Source organism: Sturnira hondurensis, unplaced genomic scaffold (assembly GCF_014824575.4).
Source record: "Sturnira hondurensis isolate 20B ecotype Veracruz unplaced genomic scaffold, ASM1482457v3 Scaffold0011880, whole genome shotgun sequence".
Taxonomy (NCBI): Eukaryota; Metazoa; Chordata; class Mammalia; order Chiroptera; family Phyllostomidae; genus Sturnira; species Sturnira hondurensis.
This window is the reverse complement of record NW_028084511.1, coordinates 1,979,515-1,985,391: the sequence shown is the minus strand read 5'-3', so window position 1 is coordinate 1,985,391 and position 5,877 is coordinate 1,979,515.

The following is a 5,877-nucleotide window of genomic DNA, read 5'->3' as shown; positions in this document are numbered from 1 at the left end:
AAACTGAAGGCTAGACCAATCCCCTACAAGTTTCTCTGGGCGGCTGCAAAACTCTAAGCCAATCAGATAAAAGAAAGTGCCAGTCAGGCTACCTATTGGCTACATAGATTAGCAGTCTGCAGGACTAATAGGCGGGGAAAGGAAGCGTTGAAACTTTAACTTGCTCAACTTCCGGGAGCCGCGATCCGCGGCCTAAAGAGGAAGTCGCCCCTCGGCGGGGCATGCGCGCGCAAGACCTCTCACGCCGGAACTACAAGCCCCAGAATGCACTGCGAAAGGCCCCGCGGGGCGTGGGAGGTCAAGCTGGTCCTGGGTTTTACTTTGCCGTTTCAAGATCTACAGTTGTCTTCTCTGCTGGATGACATACTTCCGACATCTCTCACGTTTAAGAAGTACAAAGAAAAGGCTTTCTAAGTCGCGCCAGAGTTTGTGTAAAGTCCTTCGTCACCTCTGGGGCAGCAGCAACCTGAATCCGACCTATAATGGTCCCGAGTGTCTCTTTGAAGCAGTGGTTCTGTCGGAGCGATTTTATGCCCGCGCCACCCCCACCCCATATTTGGCAATGCATAAATTAGGTCCTGTTGGGGCGGGCGGGGGGGAGTGGCTACTGGCATTTAGTGGGTGAGGCCAGCCAAGCTGCTGAACACTCCTCTATGCATAGCGCAGCCCGCAAGGCAAAGAATTACCGGGCTTAAAATGCCAGTATCGCTGCTGCTGAGAAACTGCTTCAGGCAGTAACTTGATGAGTTAGGATTGCTACCACCTGTCAAAGCAGTTAAATCTGGAAAAGTCATTTGGACACCTATATTTATTGCAGCATTATTTGTGATAGCCAAGAGGTGGAAGCAAATGTCCATCAATAGATAAACGAGGAAAGAAAAAGTCATTTTTTTGGTTCCCAGGCCCGCGCTCAATCCACTGAGCTACACCAGCCAGGGCAGAAAAAGTCATTTTTTAATCAAACTGTTTGCCTTTCGTTGTCGTCACTGAGGTGTAGGGTTCCTTTATACGAGGTTCCTATGAAAATAATACAATAATAATTAATAATACAAGAATAAATTTTGTTTTGAATACTCACAACTGTAAACCTACTTTTGGCCCACCCTGTATATATTTTGGATATTACCCCTTATCAATTAGGCTTGCAACTATTTTCTCCCATTCTGTAGGTTGTGTTTTTCACTGTGTTGGTTCTTTGCTGTGCAGAAGTTTTGAAGTTGGTTGTGTAGTCCTATTTGCTTATTTTTATTTTGTTACCTGTACTTTCAGTGCCATAGCCAAGAAATCATCGCCATGACCTACATCGAGCAGCTTTTCCCCTATGTTTTCTTTTAGGAGTTTTAATTTCAGGTTTTATATGTAAGTCTTGAATCCATTTTGAGTTAATTTTTTTGAGTGGTGTAAGAAGACAGATACCCAGTTTTCCCAACACCACTGATTGAAAAGACTGTCCTTTCCCCATTGTTTATTGTTGGAACCCCCATCAAATATGAGTTGACTGTATATACATGGATTTAATTCTGGGCTCTCTATTCTGTTCCACTGGTCTGTATGTCTGTTTTTATGACAGTGCCATGCTTTTGAATTACTGTAGCCTTGTAATATATTTGGAATCAGAAAGTGTGACGTTTCCAACTTTGTTCTTCCTGGGTAAGATTGCTTTGACTATTTTGGGGTCTTTTGAGGTTCCATACTAGTTTTAGGGTTCTTTCTCTAGTTCTGTAGAGAATGCCATGAGGATTTAGGTGGGGACTGCGTTAAATCTGCAGATGACTTAGGGCAGTAAGGGCACGTTATCAATATTGTTTTCCAATCCAAGAGCACAGGATGTCTTTCCACTCATTTTGTCTTCTTTAGTTCTCATCATTAATGTTTATGAAGTTTCAGGGTTTAAGTCTTTCACCTCTTTGGTTAAGTTTATTCCTAAGTATTTTATTCTTTTTGTTGCTGTTGTGAATGATATTGTTTTCTTAATTTCCTTTTCAGATTGTTCATTGCTTGTGTATAGAAATGGAACTGATTTTTGTATGTTGGCTTTGTATCCTGAATTTTACTGAATTGTTTTACTAGTTCTAACGAGGACTTTTGTTGTTGTTGTTGTTGAGTCTCTAGGAATTTCTACATGTATTATCATGTCATCTGAGGAGATAAAATTACTTGAATGCTTTTTATTGCTTTGTGTTGTCGAATTGCTCTGGATAGGACTTCCATTACTATGTTGAAAAGTAGTGGCAATAGCACATCTTTGCCTTGTTCCGCATCTTGGATGGAAAGCTTTCCGTTTTTCCCTGTTGATTTTGACATTGGCTGTGGGCTGATGTCACAGAGTTCTGTGGGAACTCTGCAAATAAACAGCTGGCAGTGCTCGCGCCGTCTGTGGTTCATTCACCTAGAGCCAAGAAAAGCCGCTGAAAATCATTTGACTTGTTTCAATAGTAGTTTCAATATAGTTTCAATAGTAGTAGTAGTTTCTATATTACTGTAGTAATATAGTAGTTTCAATCAACTACTATATTAGTTTCCTGGGGCTGCTGTAACAAATTATAACATCCTTGGTGGCTTCAATAAGTGAAAATGAATTCTCTCCTGTTTCTGGAGGCCAGAAACCCGAAATCAAGGTGTCAGCAGGCCACCCTGCCACTGGAGGCCCTCAGGGAGAGTCCGTGCTTGTCCAGCTTCTGGTGGTCACTGACTCCCTTGGCTTGCGGTCATACCGCGCCAATCTCTGCCTCCACCTTCTCATCATCTTCTCTTGTTCCCGTACGTCTCTCCTCTGTGTGCCTCATAAGGATGCATGTCGTTGGAGTCAGGACTCACTCAGGTAAGCCCGGACGATGTTGTCTCAGGATCCTTAACTAAAGTATATCTGTAAAGAAAGACCCTTTTCCCAAATAAGATCCCATTCAGAGGTTCCGGGGGCGTATATGTAGATGGACTGGGCATTTTGGCCTGGCGCAGAACTACTGATGTCGCTCCCAATGCCCTCAACTTCTTGAGCAACTGTTCTCGCTAAAAGGCTAGTACTTTTAAACGAGTTTCTTTTCTCTGGACACATTACTTTGCTGCAATCAAACACGATGCAGTTAACTCACCCGCACTGGTTTTCCTGGCTTGGCTAACAAACAAGCCATTAGGAAACTCACTTGGGCTGCAGGCAAATCTCCGTGTTTCTTTTTTGTAAAGACAGTCTGCTGTGGTGAGATATAATGTTTTACATTTTCTATTTTTTCTGATCACTGTGGAGCATCGGGCATACTCCGGTCATAGGCTCAGTCTGGAACAGTGCTGAGGTGCACTGCATTCTTCCCTCTACAGCCCTCGGATGAGAGGCATTTGCTGCTCTGACTTCCCTTTTGCCTTGCTTGGTGACTTTGCACACCTCCACTCTGATCCCTTATAAGTGATCTTGGGGTTAAGCTCCCAGGTGACAATCCCATTTTTCTCATTTCAAGGTTTGTAAGGAGTGCCTCTCTGCAGCTCCAAGTATTGGAGGTGGTGGAGCACGTTAATGGTCCACAGCATTCTAAGTCTCTATTCTATTTCAGAGTCTTGTCTGGTTTCTTCACACCCTGTGGTACAGCAGTTTTTTCTGCCCCTGGCTGAAGGAGACATTGAATAAGGAACTCCTACACAGAATGAGTACTTGGACTGCCTTCCTTCCACCTCGTAACTCTGAAGTTCTAAGCCTACCTGGTCCTTTTCACATTCTGAAAGTTCACAGTCGTTGGCAGCCTTGAAAAAAATGGCAACTTCATTTGGTTCTGCAAAATCAAAGCGTGGTTGACAGCTGGAAGGTGTTCGACAGAGAAAGCGGCACAGAGCCTCTGTTAGTTTGCTGGGGCTGCTGTTGCAAAGTGCCACAAACAGAGGGGCCTAAATGACAGAAGTGTTGTCTCGCGGTTCTGGAGAAGAGGAGCCGGAGATCCGGGTGTTGGCTGGACTGGTCCCTTCGAAGCAGCTGTGAGGGAGAACCTGTTCCAGGCCTCCATCCTGGCTTCTGGTGGTTTGCTGGCAACTCGGCCACGTCCCGTCCCCTCCTTCACACCCCGTGGGTGCCGTGGCGTTCTCCCTGTGTGCTCACCTCATTAGGCCACAGTGCTGTGTCTGAGGTGTCCTCCCACGGCCAAAGTTCCCGACACAGGGTGGTGGTGTCTTTTTCCCCTGCTGCAGGTGAAGCAGCTCCCCGCACTCGGGGAGTCTGCAGAAATAGGGGGAGTCGGGCTGTCTAGGGGGCTGCCGTGCGATGTAGCCGGATGGGCTCGGACTGGGGACGAATGGCCCTGGGCCCCAGGGAATGATTTTGAGCTTCAAGATCCCCATCTGCAATGTAAAGGAAGTGAAAAAGTTGGCTTATTACGGCCCCTCCAGCTCTAAACGTGAGTTCTTGCCACAGCTGGGAAATGCTGTTTCAATCTCTGAATTTGGAGATGAGTCCCATGCTGTGTCCACTAGGAGGCAGTAACTGTCTGCATTTGGATCCACTGCCCTAAGAAAAGATGCCTCACCTTGACTAATGTCAGGGTGTTTTTTAAATGGTGTAGGGGTGAGATAGGGAATCTCTTCTTAGGTTTCCCCTAAATACCAAGCAAGCTATTCTGGACTAATAACTTGTAAGTTAAGTCCATTTTGGCGATAAGCAAAAGACGAGTGTGTTGCTGCTTTCTGCACCAGTCTGAATTTCCCCAGACTTGACCCTTTTTTCCCATGAAAAACCATCACTTTTTCCTACTATATTGAACTTGGAGATCACTGACTTAAGTCACAGAATTTCAGACCTAGAAGGGCTCTTTGCAGTTGAGGAAACAGACCGGAGTGGTGAGTGGCCAGCTCAAGTGCAAGGCCGCACGAGGACCAGAAATAACCAAAGTCAGTTTCTCCGTGCAGGAATGAGAGGCGGTCTCTGAAGTTCCTATAGGTCTGCTGTTCTGGTCTCAATTCTCTCAGGCCAGAGACCAACATCATGCTTAGTGGGTCAGCTTTCTTTTTTTAAGTAGACTCCATGGTTTAGAGCATTTTTAGGTACACAGCAAAATTAAATGGAAGGTACAGAGATTTCCCATATACCCCACACCCCCATGCATGCATAGCCTTCCCTGTTATCAACATCGATCACCAGAGTGGTACATTTGTTACAACTGATGGACTCATGCTGACACCTCGTTATCACCCAGAGTCCACAGCTCGCAGTAGGGTTCACTCGTGGCATGGTACACTCTATAATTTAGATAAATGTACAATGATATGTATCTACCACAATAGCATCACACAGAGGACGAGTTTCACTGCCCTAAGAATCCTCTGTGCTCTACCTATTCACCCCTCCCACCCCCCAGCATCTGACAACTAGTGATCTTTTTACTGTCTCTGAAGTTTTACCTATTCCAGAATGTCATATAGTTGGATTCATATAGTATATAGACTCTTCAGATCAGCTTCTTTCACCTTGTAGATGCATTTAAGTTCCCTTCATGTCTTTCGCAGCTTGATAGCTCCTTTCTTTTTAGTGTTGAGTAATATTCCCCAGTCTGGATGGACCACAGTTTATATATCCATTCACCTACTGAAGGACGGCTTGGCTGCTTCCAAGGGGGTTGACTTTCCAAACGTGCAGAGATACGTTATTAAAAACCTTCCTCCTCAGAGAGAGATGCAATTAAATCTCCTTGTAAAAGAGGAAGAAACTTTCCTCTACCTTCAAGGTTCTTCTGGCCAGTCTAACAGTCAAATAGATACGAGGCAGATTAGCCCAAGAAAAGGACTGAATTCAGTTACATATGCGCACCAATCTGTATGGGAACGCCACAGGCAGGAGACGGCCAGAGTCTCCAAACAGGAGAGAGTCAAAGACAGAAAGGGAAAAGGAGGGACATGTGACCC